This window comes from Cynocephalus volans, chromosome 5 (assembly GCF_027409185.1).
Source record: "Cynocephalus volans isolate mCynVol1 chromosome 5, mCynVol1.pri, whole genome shotgun sequence".
NCBI classification, from domain to species: Eukaryota; Metazoa; Chordata; class Mammalia; order Dermoptera; family Cynocephalidae; genus Cynocephalus; species Cynocephalus volans.
This window is the reverse complement of record NC_084464.1, coordinates 70,100,205-70,118,920: the sequence shown is the minus strand read 5'-3', so window position 1 is coordinate 70,118,920 and position 18,716 is coordinate 70,100,205. Positions and strand designations below refer to the sequence as shown.

Here is an 18,716-nt window from a genome sequence, read left to right as displayed (position 1 = left end):
GAAGATATCTTCTTTTATTTCCAACACCAATCTAGCTGTCACGTGAGATATGTATTCTGAGGTCAGTGGGCAGCTTGGTGAAAGTGGGGTCCTGAGTTTAGGGATTGGAGTATCTATTGTAATTTCTTCCTTTTTCACAGGGAAAGAGCCTACAAATCAGCATCTAAGAGCTCTGAGATAAAATTCAAACAAAGTATATCCACAAGAAAAATGAAATGTAGGAATGTAGTGCTAATACTAAAAAACTGGGGGGGGGGAGAACAATAGTATAAGTAAAAATAATGTAGGAAAGAGAATTATTGAAGATACAGCCAAAAGAAATAGAATAGAAATAAAGACAAAAGATACAAATATATGAGTTAAGTACTCATTTTAGGATGTAATATACAAAAATAAACTAAAATAAATTAGAAAAGGAGAATTGTTGATGAAACTGAAATAAATAAAATAAAAGTGAAACAAAGTAAGAAAACCTTTGTTATTACTAAAGCCAAAAAATTAAATCACTCAAAGGTCTGATTAAAGTGAAAAGATTAAAAATATGATTAGAAATGAGCATGTGACTTGATCCTAGAAAAAGGAGAAACTATTTTTTAGACAGAGAATAAAATATGTATGTCCATTGCAAGCGAAGTTTAAAACATGGAGAAAACACACATTTTTCTAGCACATTATAATTATTCAAATTGACTCATGGGTAAAAAATATCTTTTAAATTTCTACTTTAGCATCTAAAAGATAATTAAATAACTACTATTTTAATAGTTACCACAATGATACATATTTATAGATATTCTACCTTAAATATTAAAAACAGATTGTGTTACATTATTCCAGACCTTAGAAAAAGGTAGATACTTCTCTATTAATTTTATTAAGTGCGCGTAACATTAGTACAAGGGAAAAAAAAAAGAAGCTATAGACCAGTCTGTGGGGGTGGGAGGTTAAATACAATTAAACAATAAATATATGAAAATATTATATATTATGACTAAGAATGTTCTAAGAATACAAGAGTGAATCAATAGCAGGAAATGTATCAACCTAATTCACAATCAAAAAATAAACTAAAGGGAAATATTTTATGAGCATATCAATCTATGCTGAATTATCATTTGATAGATACAGATAAGGCATCCAATCAAGCTCAGCAGTGCTTGTCTTCTTGTTTATAAAAAAGTTAGAAAATAGAAATAGACACTAAAAATGGAATAAAAATACTGAAACTTAATAAAGCCTTAAAACCAAAACCATACATTATTCCTAACGATAAAACAACAAAATCTCTACAATTAAAATCAGAACTTGACAAGGATGTCTGCTGTAACTATTATTATTTTCCATTTTCTTGGGATGGTCCAAGCAAATGAAATGAGAAAAAAAAATAAAAATAATCAATATCAACACTAGAAAAGAAGATACAATCTGTTTCCTGTTGATGGTATAATTTTAATCAGAAAGTTTGGTGCTATAGCTAGTTAGTTAGACAAAAAACAAAAATCAATAGCTTTTCTTCTTAATAGCACAGTCATATGTAAGCACAAAGCAACTTTACCTTGTCCTCTATTTTCCCTTTAAATTTGCTCTGTGGTGTTCTTTCTTTTCCCCACAAATTAAAATTTAGACATGGTAATTCCTGGGTCACAAAACATAAGTTCCACTTAGTAGTTAGGTTTTCTATTTTTATATGATAGACATGTTCCATCTGCATTAAACTTCATGCTTTTTCCTCCCTCATTTGGGGCTAAGTTGGATAGAAAGTTTCAAGTCAGGGAAAAGGGAAACCAAAACTCTTCCTCCTCTGTTTGGCTACCTGCAGTTCCTGGTCCTTTAGCACAGAGAGCTCAGGGAGAGGAAAGTAGGACGGGAAATGCCTTCCTTCAATTATATGGTCCAGTTGATTTGGCATCACCGCTCTCTGGGTCTGGCAAATGCTCAAAGCCACCTTTGTCTCACGGAGCACTTTCATGGGCGCTTTGGAGAACCAAAGTTAGCAATCTCCCACCTGCAATTTTCCTTGCCCTGGGAAATGGCATCTCTATCCCAGCTGGTTATTTGTTCCTTCCTCAACTTCTACCAATCTAGCAATCACCTCCAGTTTGCCGTGCTGAGGAATCTTCACTTCTTAAGTTGGTCCTTGTGGTCAGAACTTAACAAAACACCACAATGTCTGTGTACCACACATGCCCCATATCAGGCCCAAGGGAAACATGCTCACATTCTTTCCCTGAAAGACCCTGGAATGCTTCCCTGTCGAGAAGCAGACTCTCCTTTGCTGCCTCTCACCTCCCTCAGTGCAGACAACCAGTCTCCCACATGTTAAACTTTCCAGGGAGGAGTCAATCCAATATGTCCCCTCACCTCAAACTTCAAGGACACATATTAAGCCCTCCAAGTTCTGTTCTTAAAACCCCTTTCTTGATTTGAGGTGAAATGACAAGAGTTTTAAGCCTTTTATACCTCAGTGAAGGTGAGAAATTTGAGTCATCAGCTGATTTTCATTACCTGCTTTGTAAATCTTGATCACCCCACTTTGATGTGTCCTTTCTATCTTCTTGTGCATCAACAGAACTCTTTTTTTCCCCTCATTTACCAAATTTTTATTTGTTTATGCCATTCTTTATTTTTAATTGAAACACAATTGACTGTATAAATCTGTGGGCTACAGTGTTGAATATCATTACCTGTGTGCAATATGTGATGCTCAAATCAGGATAATTGGTATATTCAACATTGCACAATGTAATCATCTTTTGTGGCCTTTTACAGATTTCTTGCTAACTCCCCCTCTCTCTCCCCCTTTCCCACCTCTGGTGGCTTCAGTTCTGTTCTCTCTTGAAGTTCAATGAATTATTGTGATTGTTGTATCTTTCTTTCTTTCTTTCTTTCTTTCTTTCTTATTTATTTATTTATTTATTTATTTATTTAATCTTCCACTTATGAGAGAGGATGTGCAATATTTCTTTCTATGCCTGGCTTATTTCACCTAGCATAATTTTCTCTGAACTTCTATTTTGACATCTTTTTACACTTTCAAGCCCACTTAAAAGTAGAAATAAGAAATTTTCCCACTCCTCATCATGACTAAAAAAAACCCTACAAAATACTTATAACAAATTTGATGAGAAAAGTCTGACTTCTATGTAGAAAATTATACAATCTTAATGATGATAAAATTATCCATAAATGGCTTTAAAAATATTATATTCTTGGGTGAGAATAAAATACTATAAAATATCAACTTTCTCAAACTTAATACATAAATGATTCCATAAGATTTCAAAGGTTTTGAACCTGATATAGAATAATATGTATAATAGCAACCCATCGATATCTAGTAAAAATATTTTAAAAAGAAGAAATGTGAGGGGAAACTTGCTTTCCCAGATATCAGAATACACACACATTACACCACTATCATCATTATCAATGTGGTACTGTCATAGTAAGCTACAATTAGATCACTAAGACAAGGGGACAATCCAGCAAAAATTTCAGTATATATGGTTGTTGCTTAGCCCTCACAGATTTGTCACCCCACTTTCCCTGTGTGACGGAGTCACAAAGGATTACTCAAAGCCCATCTCTTCTGAGCAGTGAGAAGCCACAAAGTGGTTAATCTCCCCTGGAACCCTCAAGCAAGAGGCATTCCTTCCTTGGGAAATTAACCCTGAATTGGGATTGTCTTCCTGCATTTATTTTCCAGATCAAGAAGTTACAGGAAGAGAACATAGGTGGGGTTATAGTTTAACAATATAGGCTGGTAACTTTCAGTGAAACAAGGCAGATGACATTCCAGTAAGGCAGTTAAGTGATCCATTAACAAAAGCTTGATCTTAGCAAACATTCCCTTCTTACATCAATTTCTCAGTATCTTTACATATCAATCAGTAACTTGTCTGTCTTTCAGCCAGCAACCTTGCTATGTTAGTATTCTTTAGCTTACACCAGAGACTTTATAGCCTGAAGAAAATTTCCTGTCCTTTGCAAGGTCAATATTTGAAACTGCAAGCCTTGGAAAACCAGGCCCTGTGAAGTACATTTGCTTTATGAATCCTCTACATATGAGAATGCCATAGATAACAAAATTGCTATTTTATTCAATTGTGAGATAGTTTTTTATGTAATGAATAGAACTGACACAACTTATTTTCCAAGTGGAAGATACATTTTCCATTATACACTAAGATAAAATCCAGATTTATTAAAGACTTAAATATAAGTATATTTCAGTGACTATCTTAGGTCCAAATCTTGGAAACTACATGTAGAGTCTAGGAATAAGGGAAAGGTTCTTAACCAAGACAAGACATTCTGGAGCTGTAAAAGAAAATATTTGGATAATATATAAAAATAAAAAATAAAATCTTTTGAATTGCAAAAGATTTCACATCTAAAGTCAGTGGAAAAACAATAAATTTGGAGAAACAATTTGCAGTGTGACAAAGGATTAATATAATATTCAGAGAGCTCTTAAGAATTGTCAAAATAAAGATAAACTCAAAAGAAAAATGAATAAAGATATGAGCAGACATTTCACTGAAGAGTATACAAATGGCCAACAAATAAAAGGTGTCAAAACTCACAAGTAATCAGGGAAATTCCATAAAGATAACATCTAGACAAATGACTCTCAACAAACTGCCAAAAACTAGAAAGAGCAGAGATACCTATTGCTGGAAAAAATCCAGGAAAAATATTACACACATTTTCTGATGGAAGAAATATGGATTGCTAGAGGATTTTAGAATGCAATCTGGGAACATGTGGAAGTGGCTATGGTGGAAGTATCTGAGGCCATGCAAAGCCTCAGCATGAACTTGCCTCAATAGGTATAACTTCAAAAGTGCACTTTTGAATCTTGATTTCCCAATGGCAACAAACGACTTGACCCCTGATATAGTCCCTCGGGTTAAAGGGGTCTAGTCAGCCATCAGTGACAGGTTGCTTATATTGTGGTAGTGGAAGAAATTTGTCCTTACTATCCTGATTACTTACTCATATTCTGGATTTGGATTTGCTTTCTCTACTAGTCATGTTTCTTTCACCATTTCTATTGATGGACTTGTCAACACAGGATAAATCATTACAGTGTCCTGAACAATATTACTTCCAATCAGCAGACTTACTTTACAGGGAAAGAAAGAAGGCAAGGAGAGATACTAGTCTTATCATGAAACCCATCACCCAATATTTTTTGACCTTACAAAAATGGCAAAATAGTCTGTCGAAGTCTCTGTGACAACACTCCCTGGGCCACCTTTTAGAGTTTTATGGTGTTGTCCTAAAAGATGCCATGTATGCTTTGAAACTATAACTGATACATGGTGCTATGAGGGGACTTCCAAAAGTTCCTGGAAAAATTTATATTCTTTTAATTCCATTTTCCATGAACTTTTTGAAGTACCCTCATATTACACAGATACAGAAATCAAGTGGTGGCAGAAGGGTAATCTCTCTCCTGATAACTCCTAAATACTCACAACTTTTCCTCTCTCCATGGTTGTGAGCACTACTAGTTTAGAGAATTTTTTCTAGAAACTTAGCAATGGTCCCATTGAACTGGAATCTACAACAGCCACCCCCCACATCAGGCTTCTTATGTAATCACACAAGCAGGTACAAAGGGGGTTGAAGGTGTTGCCCAGAGTGTCTGGTCACAATAGGTACAGAAAGGAGAGTCTTGCATTCATTTAATAAACAACACACAGAGAACCTGCTGTGTGCCGGGCAATGTTCCCAGTGCTCAGAACACAGCAGAAAACAAAAATGACAAAATTCTGCCCTCATGGACCTTACATTTTAGTGTGGGGGAGATATTCTCCTGAATTCTTAGACAATAGTAGGTGCTATGGGAAAATAAAAATAAACGAAAATGTCGAGAGGTGAAAGAGAGGAAATGTCAGGGAGGGGATCAGGGTGCTTTATAAGATTTAAATATTCTTTTTGATGGAAGAACACAACTGACTTGGATAGGCAGAACTTTTTCTTACAGCTTCTAACGGAAGAAGACTGCCATGCAGGGCTACAAGGGGGTTTCACCCAGGGACAGGGTAAGAGCAAGCCAGAGCTGTAGAGGGCTTATGTAAGGCAAGTGGGGAGGGGTTAGTTAGATTTTGAGGGCCATCTGTGGAATGGCTAATTTGAATAATTTCAAGTGCTCCAGGGCATAGAGTCTGTCCCTAGTTGTCTGGTACCTGGTCCAGGGCAATCAGGGCAGGAGTGTTAAGTGGCCTGGAGTGCAAGAGTCCAGCAGGGGAAGATTTTGAAGATGTGGACTTAATCAGCTGGTCAAGAAGGGGAACCAACTGGCCTCTGGTTTGGGGGAACCAGAGCCTCAATACTAGGCCAAGACAGTGTTTTTAAAAAACTATATCACAAAGGGATAGATGCGAGTAAATAGGGTGAGCAGGGTAGGACAAGGTAGCCTCAATGAGAAGGGGAGGTTTGAGCAAACACCGAGGGTGGGAGAATTAGGCAGCAGGTAAAGAAAAGACTTCTAGTAGAACTCAGGTTACCCTCTAGGTCAAAGAACCTGTGAATGTGATTGAGGAAAAGAAAATTACATCTTTTTATAAACTCTAACAAAAACTTAATGTATTCTTAATTATGAATGTCAGCAAAAAAACAGAAGTATTATCAGTACCTGTGACTTTGCCATCAAGAGAAAACAGATCCCTTCATATCACATTACAATTCTTAATACCATATTAAAATATTTTTGTGCTTTTCTCATTGTGAAATTGCTATAGTTATTATACCTGCTGCTAGATCTTATTTAAATGCATTATGAAAGAACTATACATTTTATTTTCTGACAAAATTTTGGTTACATTTTATTAACTTTTTTAAAGGAGTTTTTTATAATCCTATGGATTTTATTTCATGAATTTAGAAACATTACTCTAAGGAGAGTTCCCATTGGCTTCACTAGACTGCTAAAGCAGCCCACGATGCAAGTGTGGGCGTGCGCGTACACACACACACACACACACACACTCAGTGAAAAGCCTCACACGTACAGTGGTGAGAGTTAATGGAGGCCTCATGAAGCCCAGACAGCAGGCCCACCATGGCCAGGTCTCTCAGGAATGAAGATGTGCATCACCACCAGGTATAGAATCCAACCAGCTTCAGGGACTAGCTGAAAGCAAGCAGAGTATGGAAGGAAGAATTTAAATCTGCTTCTCCTACATCAAAAAATAGATTATTCAAAGAAGAAAGTTATAATATCAGAAGCAGCCTTCTCACCAGTTCTGGAAATGAGAATTGTAAGCCCAGGGTTTCCCTCATTGAAGCATGTGCCAGTTGTTTGCCTGTTTGCTCTGAGATTCATCTGTCACCCTTGTGCAGACTGTATTTTCTCCTGCCAAGGAAAGGCCCTGTCAGGAGACAAGGGAGTAGGAGAAAGAGAGAAACTAGAGTATTTCTCCCCTCTCCTTTACACCAGTAGTTACATCTACCATTGGTTCCAGCTCCCACTTGATAGACCTCCCCACCCCTGGTGCCATGTTCTGATGAGCAGCCATCGTCACAGACCCAGCTCCCACCAGGAGGTCATGGCTCTTGGGCTTTTGTAATGCTGTGTGTTCCCTTTGTCCATTTAGCTTCAGCCATGACAGCTGCTTTCAGCTGTTCAGCTGTTGCAATTCTCCGGGTGCCCTCACCGTGCCCTGTTCACTGGTCCTATTCACTCTTTGTAATTAGCTCCCTATGTCAAGTCCCTTGCTTTGGACTACCTCTTGTGGACTCCGGTGATCAACAAACTGCAATAGTATTAGCTTTGCGCAGTGGCAGTATCGTAGCCAATAAGGTTTATCCGAGGCGCGATTATTGCTAATTGAAAACTTTTCCCAATACCCCACCGTGACGACTTGAAAACTGCAATAGTATTAACAGTACTTCTGATTATGTCACCAAGAAAAATCATAGATATGTCCAGATTGCATTACAGTTGTCCTGTGCTCCCTAGTTTCTGGAAAGTATTCAGGTTTGGTAATTTGAAATTTAGTTTATATCAGGACAGGATCACAACATAAACATGAGAATAAATGGCAATTACACAGAGATCCTGTACTTGGAATAAAATGCAATAAAAGAAGAGATTTTAATAAGGCTCCATTGGGAAAAAGGGTGACACATTTTTTCGTTATATGTGGGACATTGCATCATGTTAGAAGGAAGTTTCGATTTGGGAATGCAAGTATAAGAAGGACACACAATGACACTGGGCAACCAAAGGCTTGTGGGAGACACCTATTTGGTACTGTGTTTTGTTTGGATTTTGGTTTTTGGCTATGTAGCACCTGAACTTCCTTCCTATTTGTGTGCACACATGTGACCTAGGATAGACCAATGAGATACTCTCCCCAGGATTTAAACCCTAAAGACAGTGATATTTAGAAATTATTTGTAGCTGAGGTAGTCGCACAGCTGTCTCCAATTACAGAGATACCATCGCTTGCTTCCTGACAATGCTGATCATACAAGGTGAACGTGGCTAGTGAACCTGGTGATGTTTGTTTGAGCTGCCTATCTTCCTTAGTTTCTGCCTATTTTACTCACTAGTTCTCCAGCCTTCCCACTGATTCCATGAGGTAATTTGTCTCCTGCCCACAAATTCCTTTCCTGCTTAAAACAGCCAGGGTTGGTTTCTATGGCCTATAACCAAGAAACATAATACAGTTATATTCCAGGTATTTCGTGCTATAGCAAATAAAATATTTTATCTCATTATGTTTTCTGATTGCTGTTTGCATACTGTAGCTCTCTTAATTATTCTTGTCATTTTTTTGTATTTCAGTTACATATCATTATAGTTTGAGATAGGTACCTGCTCACTATTAGTCCATGAAGTCTTGGGAGTATTATATATAGCAAGATTTTTTCCAATCAAAAATAATACTCCAATATGAATTTGAATCTCACTATCATGGCTGATGATTTTGTTTTGTTAGTAATGTTACTTAGAATAATCTCTCATGCCATATTTATTAATAAAGAAATCTCCTTTTTATTATGTGCTTTTGAAACATCATGTGTTGCGGTTCCCACAAATTAGATAGTATTTTGCAGTATGCTGCTGTGTTTTTTCCAGCACTTCTTCACCTAAACCATGGATATCTTTAAAGTTATAACTGTCCTTGTAGTATCTCTGGTTAAGAATGTTTTCTTTTCGTTAAAGCGAAGTTAGTAGCAATTAGCATGGCAAGTCCTTTTAATTTACTTCAGGTGAGGACTGGTGATGTCATCGTCTCTCAGGGCGGCTGCAGTGGCATCACTCCAGGTGCTGTGAAATGGGTGTAATTACCAATTGTTGAAACTCCGGAATGGCCCATAAAATAGTTGATTCTGAGTTCAGAGTGTTTAATGTTAAAACTGTCCAGGACATTACTGCTATCAGAGCATCTAGTCTTATGTAAAATTTTTGATCAATTACAAGCTTTCCTTTAAGAACAGGATGTCTCATCCAAGTTACAAACACCCTCTTTAAGGCCAGGAAAATTTAGAGAACTGCTTTTGTAGTAAAGACGTTATTTCCCCCTTTATGATCAAGGCATTTAAATACAGGAAATTTCCCTCAGGCTGTAAGTCTCTGTTGCAAGATAAGGATTGTGGCATAGCAGGTTGCTGGCTCAAAGACAGACTAGTTACTGATGGTTATGTAAAGATACTGAGAAACTGCTGTAAGAAGGAATGTTTGCTAAGATCAAGCTTTTGTTAATGGATCACTTAATTGCATTAGTGGAATGTCATCTGACTTGTTTCACTGAAAGTTACCAGCCTATATTGTTAAACTATAACCCCACCTATGTCTCTTCCTGTAACTTCCTGGTCTGGAAAATAAATGCAGGAAGAGAATCCCAATTCAGGGTCAATTTCCCGAGGAAGGGTTGCCTCTCGCTTGAGCGTTCCCAAGGGAAGTTAACCACTTCGGGGTCTCTCACTGCTCAGAAGGAAAAAAAAAAAAAAAAAAAAGAATTTTTTCTTTTCTCTCTCTCTCACAGTTAGAATATATGTTGCTCTTAGATAAATCAGCCTTATTACTTTGGGTCCTTTTTAGATTTTTGCTTTTCCTATACTGTTTTTATACAATAACAAAACCAGAAAATAAAAATTATACCCAATTATCTGGAATATATGTGTATACAGAATATATATGCATACAAGTGTGTGTTTTTGTACGCTTATATCTCCAAACATTTAGGTACTTAGAAAATTTAAAGACACATTGATTTTTTTTTAATTTATTTTATTTATTGAATCAAAATCGATTATACATATTTTCGGGGTCGAACATTGAAATATGTTGATTACATCAATATTACTAGCATATATATTGTTACAAATCATAATTATTCTTTATGCCCCTTGTCCAACCGCTCCCCTTCCCCTATTCCCTCCCCCCCCCCAATTGCCCTAGATTTCTTCTCTCCTTCTGAAAGAATAATGGTTACTCTGTTAACTTGTTACCTAGATGATCTGTCCAATGCTGAGAGATGTGATCAGGTCCCCCAATATTATCATAGAGCAGATGCTTCTTCTGTCACTCTGAAATGGGTTTTGGGGAAAGAGACATCCTCTTCTTTTCTTTGTCTCTGCTGGTGACTCTTCTTGTATGAATGCACTCCAGTGGTTGGCGGACCATCTGCATGGTGGCTGTGGCGTCTAGCCGCTTTTGCAGCAGCCATGGTTATTGTGGTGGCTGTGGAAGGCCACCCATGTGGAGGTGCTGTTTTTGGCATGGTCCTTGGCACTGGCGGTATGCCTGGTTATGGGGTGTGTTTGGTCCCCTTCTCCATACCTCAGGTCCCCGGGCAGGCCCTGAGGCACTGGTGCAGTGTGCCTGGTTGTGGGAGAGAAGTCCAGTCCCCTTCTCCATACCCCGGGTCCCTGGTTGAGCCTCAAGGTGCTGGCTCAGTGTGCCTGGTTGTGGGAAAGAGGTCCAGTCTCCTTCTCCTTGCCTCAGGTCCTTGGGCAGGCCCCAAAGTGCTGGCATGATGTGCCTGGTTGTGGGAGGGGGGTCCAGTCCCCTTCTCCATGCTTCAGGTCCTCAGACTGGCCCCAAGGCACTGGTGCAGTTTGCCTGGAAATGGGAGTGGGGTCCAGTCCCCAGATCCAAGCTTCCAGTTCCCAGGCAGGCCCCAAGGTGCTGGTGGTGTGCCTGGGCCGGAACTAATTTTTGTCCTTTGCTTTTAACACGGAGGAACTTCCTGTGGGAACCAGTACTTGAGCTGTGTGGTTGTTTAAATTGCCACTTTGCTGCTGTTTCCCTAGGGAAGGCGTTTTGTGCAGCTCAAGGTTTAATGGTTGACCTTATAGGTACTTCCGACTCTCCAGAGACCTGGTGGATCTGTGTTATGTAGAATCTCTGATCTGAGCCTGAATTTTTTCATCAAACTGCGCCCCATGCAATTCTGCATTCCTGACCAGTCTCCTCTGAGTGGTTCTGTGCTGATTGGGAGGCAGATCGGCTATCCTTGCTGTGTCCCAGTGTCCCTCTGGTGGGCCCGTCTCCCCCACCGCTTGTGCTGCAAACACTTCCCATGGGATGGGCCCTGCACTGGTCCCTTGCAATGACTCACTGGCCTCTGAGTGGCTCCCTTTTTTCAGCTGTTCTGGCTCCTCACTTCTGCGTGGGTCCACAGGAACCCTATTAGCAGTCTTGCTATCCTGGGGGCCACCAAGGCCCTCTTCTCTCCTGCCGCCTCCAAGTAACTCCATCTGATGGGCACACTGACGGGCACAGCTGTGGCTTCTGCCAGCTCCTGCTCCATGTGCTCATCAGCTCCAGCCTTAAAGCAGCCACCGCCCGAAATGCTCACAGCAGATTTTCTTTCTCTCATCGTAGTTTCTCCCGCCTTCATGAACTCCGTAGGTCTCTGCTCCTCTTCCCCTGAGTCCCAGTGGCCCCGGCTTGGCTGATGTTACATTTTTATAGTTGTAAATTTGGTTGATTGGTGGGAGAGAGTGATGCTGCGGACCGTCTATTCCACCATCTTGATTGGATCCAAGACACATTGATTTTTTTAACCACTATTATTTTTCATTTATATTCTCTGCATATTGGAAAACAATTAAGCTTCTATTAAAACCTATCTGTTGATAAATTCACTGGTATATATTGAGTACCAATTAAGTGCTCAGCACTGTAATGCAATTAATATATATTTACATTTGTACTAAATATAGAAGAAGAAATATAAGCATCCTACACATTTTTGTGAGTCCATAGCCAGGACTTGGGAGAAAAATAGAATAAAATTGTATAAAATCAATTTATGAGGAGTACAAACTTTATTAATATAAAACATCTATCAATGGCTTTTAATTATCCAATGTCCCTAATATCTCACCCATTGCAGTGTGGTAGGTGGCATATGTTAGAAAGAGTCAGATGCATGTGGGTTCAAATCCTGACTCTGCTTTGCTAGCTCTGTGCCTGAACCTCTCTGAGTCTCTGAGTCTCAGATTCTTCATCTATAAGACAGGAATATAAGTATAACATCTCACTGGCGTTCTATAAGAAATAAAATAATTTAGGGCATCTAGCAGCTGGTATTATAATTGCTATTTTCATTACTTTGGAGTATCTAAAAGTACACTTACACATCCATGTCTTTAAAAATGATAGATTAAAAAACTAAAAGCATGTTTCCACTGAACTTGAAAGATTACCTATTCCAACCTCAATGTTTCTTAATTTCTTGCCCAAAAATTCACTGGCTTAAAGAAATTCATGAGTTAGAAATGAAATGAAAAAGTGTTCAAAACACATTAGCTCCAGAATAATGTGTGCAATATCTAGAAATTTTATTTTATCACAATAAACTACAAACCAAGGACACTTAATCCAGTATAAACTTGCACAGCTTCTGTAATGTGAATTATAGAGGTATGTGAAGATTTTACTATTCTCAAAGTTTATGCCACAAACTCTAATGCAATGCAGATATTGCAGTGTGAACCGATATGTTTCAGGGATTTTTTTTTTCTTCTTTTTTGACATTTTGTGGTACTATAAAACATCCGACCAGTACCTGGTTTAGATTTAAAGCAGTTACTTTAAAAAGCCAGAAGATGGCACTAATTTCTAAGAATTATGCATCTAAAAAGAATGTGCTGCTTCAGATTCTGATCATTTATCATTTTTTTGCTGGTGGGAGTGGTGATGCTCTACATTTTCATCAGTTTTCCTATCTTAAATGTAAAATTCTATTTGTTCTTAGCCTCTCTCTGACAGTTAGAGAAGTGAGAATCATAGGAATTAAATATCTATACAGAATGCTTGAATAATTTAGTATAAGCAGGAATTGGCAAACAACCAATGATGTTTATTTCATGTTTTTTTACCTGTGGGCAATTGAATATTATGTACCCATTTGAATAGATAGCTTTATCTTATTCATGTATTGAGTATCTTTATCTTGGTTCAAAAAGGTAAGTGTATGTTTCCTGTGCAAGTCACTGTTACCTATAACTGTTAGCAATATTTCAGGAGGCTCTTATTTCTATTTCCTTTAAATGAAAATCACGTTTATGTTACCACGTTTTTATTTCTAAATTATAATGCTGTACAGTCTGGAAGCATGCTCTGCAAGGAGCTTGTTTAATAACAGAAAAGGAAATGGCAACGATCACGTACGTAGTTTTATGACCTAATTGCATTTGAGCAGGATATTGTGCTATATCTATTGCTATATTACTAAGAAGCAGCTAAGAACAAAGATAAAGGGAAGATGTTTGTGCTCAAATCTACAAAAGAAAGCTGGAGAAGCAAGAAGTGGTCTTGCACAAATATTTTTGCAAATTTATCCATCTGCCTAAGGGTAGATTAATTTTCCCGTTAAAGTTAAATGTATCTTTTGAGATACGAATGTTGCTAAACATCATGCTTAGAAAACTGGCATTCTGGAGTCTTTCAAAATCAGCATTTTCCAGGGAAAACTCTATCTACCATCTGCTTGCTTCATTAAAATACATAATAGAGGAGGAAAAACTGAATTAGATTTTCACTAGCTCAGCACTCCCTGGTGCCCACTCTGCTGAGGTTATATACAGCAGCATATATAGAAAACAGAATGCAAGTACAAATCAACCACAGATTTTTGGTTTTTGTATCTGTATAAAAATAAAGAAATGAACTTTATTTCAAAAATACATATATGTTTAAACAAGACAATCTATCCTGGAAATAGATTTTCAAGTATTCTTTTTTGATGGTCTTGAGGAACTTTTTCCAAGTCCATATTGTAAAATTTTAAACAAGACTGTAAGGGCGTCATACAGATATTTTGTCATGCAAAAGCCAAAAATTTCTGTTAAAAACTATCAATTGTCCTAGGAAACATATTTAGTATTTTTAACTTATGAGTTAAAAAACTACATTATTGTCAAATATTAAACAGAAACTAATGTTTATAAGATTGAATTATATATATATTTATTAAATTATAGTTATATTTATACAATTTAATTATGAAAAACAACAGATTTGTCAAGTTGTCCCTATGCCTTGATTTTCAATATCAATATGTATAATATATTATCTGAATTTTTGCCCACACAAGGAGAATTAAGATTCTAGTATCATTGCAAAAATCCAGTCTTATTCTCTAGAGGCAAATGACTAGAAAAATGAAAAAAAAAAAAAAAAATTGAAACAAGCAATGATTAGATGATTAGTATTGATGAGGGTGTAGAAATTCTATTTCTCGACTTCACTCAACAGCTCCAATTAGTTACTCAAGGACAAAATAGTCAAGTAAGTACAGACTAGTTTCCTCAGTCACATAAGAACAGATACTAGATAAACAATATATATATATATATATATATATATATATATATATATATATATACATAAAACACTATGTTAAACCCTTTACATGCATCCAGACATTGTTGCCTATCCTGGAGTTTACAAAAGTCAGGCAAGCGCTCTGCCTTAATGGGATCTGCCACCTAATTAGGGAGAAAATAAAAAGTAAACAAATAAATAGTTTATGATGAAATTAGGCCATAGTAAGTAAAGCAGGTTAAGGAACTAGAGATTGTGCAGGTAAGAGAAGATTAATAGTTTAATAGAGTAGTCAGGGAAGACCCCTCTGAAGAGAGGACATTTGAGCAGGCCATGCACTGCTCCCTCACTTCCTTCAAGAATGTGTCTCAGGCATTGAAAACTATAGGATCGTGTTAGGTTTGAGAAATGTGAAGAAGTTAGTGTGGTTGGAGTGGACTGAGCAAGAAGTGAGTGTGAAATAAATTTGAAGAGTGGGGGCTTTAGACTCTGGTAAGGAGTTTTTATCTTATTTCAGACTTCAAGGGAAAACACTGGAGGATTTTTAATATGCAATTTTATTTAAAAGATCACTTGGCTACGATATGGGAAAAGAGACTGTAAGAGGACAAAAGTGACAGAGGGGAGACAGTTAAGAAGCAAAGACAGTAGCCCAGGCTAGAAAAAATAGTGCATTGAACTTTGGTGGCATTAACGGAGGTGGTAGAAGACAGTGATATTTGGTATCTATTTTGAAAATGAAATTAAACAGAATTTGTTCATTGACTGGTTGAGTTAGCAGAGAAAGACAATTTAAAGATGCTGCCTGGTTTTTGTTCTTAGCAAAGAGGGAGAAGCCTGGAAAGAAATTTGACTGGGGAGGGAAGGGAAGGGATTGGGTTGAGAGAGAAGATTATAGATATGGGAATAAAGAATTCTGTTTTGTATGTGCTCATCAAATGTATGTCCAATATCTGGTAGGTAGTTGGATACATGAATCTGGAACTCTGGAAGAAGTCGGGGCAGAGGCTATTATTCAGAAGTCATCCCCTTTAGATGGTACTTATGATCGAATACAAAGTGAAGGTAAATGGATATACCCAGGAGAAAAGGAGAATTAGGAGGAGCAGTTACTAAGGCAGGAAGAGTAGTAGGAGAGGGCAGTATCATGAAAACCAAATGAAGAAAGCATTTCAAGAGAAAAATAATCAACCATGTCAGTTGCTTCTGAGACATTGAATGAGATGAAAACAGAATTGACATTGGATTTAGAAAGACGGTGGTCTTAAGAATTTTCAAAGACAACATAGAGAAGATAATTTGATTAGAATGAAATCAAGAGTGAATGAGTGGTTAAAGATTTGAGAGAGTCAATAGAGACACACTTTAGAAGCATCTTGCTAAAGTGGTGAGCAGAGAAACAAGCAGTCACTAGAGGGCAATGTGGAGTTGAGGGAAGATTTTTATATGAGGGAGATGTTCTAGCACATTTGATGTTGAAGGGAATGCTCCAGTAGAGAAGAGTTCAGTGTCTCCTGGGAGATGGGACAGAACTTCTGAAGTGATGTTCTTGGGCAGATGAGGAGGAGTAGATACAATAACCAGGTAGAGTCAACCTGTAACCAGAGGGAAGGCAGAGCATAGGGATCAAAATGAAAGAGTTGAGAGTGAGAAGGTTTGATGGTTAAAGGATGGGGTAGTTCTGTTTGGATAGGGTGTATTTTTCTCAGTGAAATAAGAAGGAGGATCATTAACCGTAGAGAGACAATGAGTGTAAGATGTTTGTGGAGAAAGGGCAAGTATGAAATAGTTGTCTTAGAGACTGGGAAAGTGCCTTGACTGGGAAGATGCGGTAGGACTGCAGCGCTGGTGCGAGAGGTTTGCTCACTTGAGATCTGAGGTTAGCTCAGATGTTTGTTTCCTTCAACCACATACTTTCATCATTCTTCACAAAATGTTAGGTACTCTTACTTCTTCCTTTTATAGATGAAGAAACTAAAACAGAGAGGTTAAAGAGGTTCAACTTGCCCAAGTCTACATAGGAAGTGAGAAAATCCAGAATCAAGCTTTGCTGGCTGGCTCAAGCTGCCCCCTCCATCATTACGAATGACAGTAGCTCATGTTTTAGCACCAGCCAACAGGCTTCAGGAAGCGTCACCAATTGCAGAGTTAAGGGGAAGAAGTTCTGAAATCTGAGCTATTTATAGGGCTTTTTCTTACATCCCAATAGCTCATCTTGATCATTTCTGTACATAAAACTTCAGTAATTCAGATTAAGGAAGAACTAACTGCAGGATTTTTTAAAAGGAAAAATACACAGTTACATTTAAAACAATAATGCCTTATTTCTCTGCCATTATTGGGAATGAGAAAAATTTGCCATATTAAATGTCTAGAAAACAGAAGTTTATAACCCTTTAATCAGTCTCCTGATTTGATGATAACTGATGCTCTCATCTGGGAATTTGGTCAACACAGTAACCAAATTAACCAACTGTTGCCTGGTTAAAGATCGTAAAAGGCTTACTTTAAAGAATTGGAAGAACAATTTGTAAGATTGAAAGTCTTCTTTATCCTAATCTGTGTCCTTCTGTGTTCTGCCTGACGCAGCATGATAGAGACAGCGTGGATGAGGACATGGAAGCCTCTTAGTGATGGGCTATATGATATTTGACTCCTTCTCCTGAGTCCTTTTGCTCCTTACAGAGGCCCTATCTTTTCATAGTCTCAAAGTTACCAAAAGAAAAGTCCCCTTTACTTAAGTCACAACTAAGGATTTAGAGGAAGAACTTACCTGTCAGGAAATACCTGGTTCTCCCAGCAATACCATTCAGTAGAAATAGAATATGGGATACCTATGTAATTTTGTTTTGTATTATTTACATTTTTAAAGTAAAAATAAACAGGTGAGATTTATTTCATAATACATTTTGTTTAACCCAACATTTATGCATTTAAAAATGTTATTAATAAGATGTTTTGCATTCTTTTTTCATAATAATCCCATCTCAGGCAAGCCTAGCTACAATTCAAGCACTCAACAGCCACCTACAGCAAGTTGCTACATTATTGGACAGGGTAGCTCTAGACTAAGAAATGCTGAGCATGTGACAGATCCATTCTGTGGACATAATTATTCTCAACTTCCATAGTTATTTTCAAACTTCAAATGTATTTCTTTTTGATAGTATAAAACTGTGTTGTGAACTTAATTCTGAGTGGATATTAGCACTGATAACACATTTCTATTAATTAACTATGTAAATATCACAACATTATCTTGTTCAATGAGTTACCCATAAATTGCTTTACATTTACAATTCTGTGTAAGCTTAACTCATTGTTAGAATTCTTATCCACAAAGTTCTCATTTTTATTCTTGACCAAATGTGTATCCTCCAGCTCTCATTCATCTGAGCTTCACACTTCATCAACAGAGTGAGATTTCTAAACAGCAATTTTGATCACTGCCCAAGGATTATGAAGAAAATATCAAGCCCTTTACAATTTGACCCCTGTCTGAGTATCTCATTTCGTTTTCTTTCACTCTCACTTTTCATACTGCATTCTAAAATTTGCAACCTCCATGAGTTCCCTGAGTATGACATTCTGTTTGGGCCTTACCACCTTAGAACATGCTGTTCCTTCTACCTGAAATGATCTTTCCCCTTCATCTGCCAGGTGACTTGTTGCTCATCAGCCAAGCCTCAGCTTTCAGTACAGTGCAGTTAAATAAATTTACTGACCTCTTGCTAGTTCCTTGAGGGTAGGAACCAAGCTTTCTTATCTTTGTGCCACTAGCATTTACCAGAAAGACTGACAGTAAAATAAATATTTGTCAATCTAACCTAAACGTAATGAAACCTTTAGGTAGACTCAGTTGTAAGTTATTAACAGGAAGAAATCTTAAAAGAAAAAGATAGTCATTCCTCTTCTA

At 37.5% G+C, this 18,716-nt stretch overlaps 1 protein-coding gene and 1 pseudogene across 1 annotated transcript in view; both read left to right on the top strand.

The window, feature by feature from the left end:
- The window catches only part of EYS (eyes shut homolog), a 1,675,061-nt gene that overhangs the window by 1,572,967 nt on the left and 83,378 nt on the right, over nucleotides 1-18,716 (top strand). The window lies entirely within an intron of this gene.
- Nucleotides 7,780-7,893, top strand: LOC134379306 (U4 spliceosomal RNA; annotated as a pseudogene).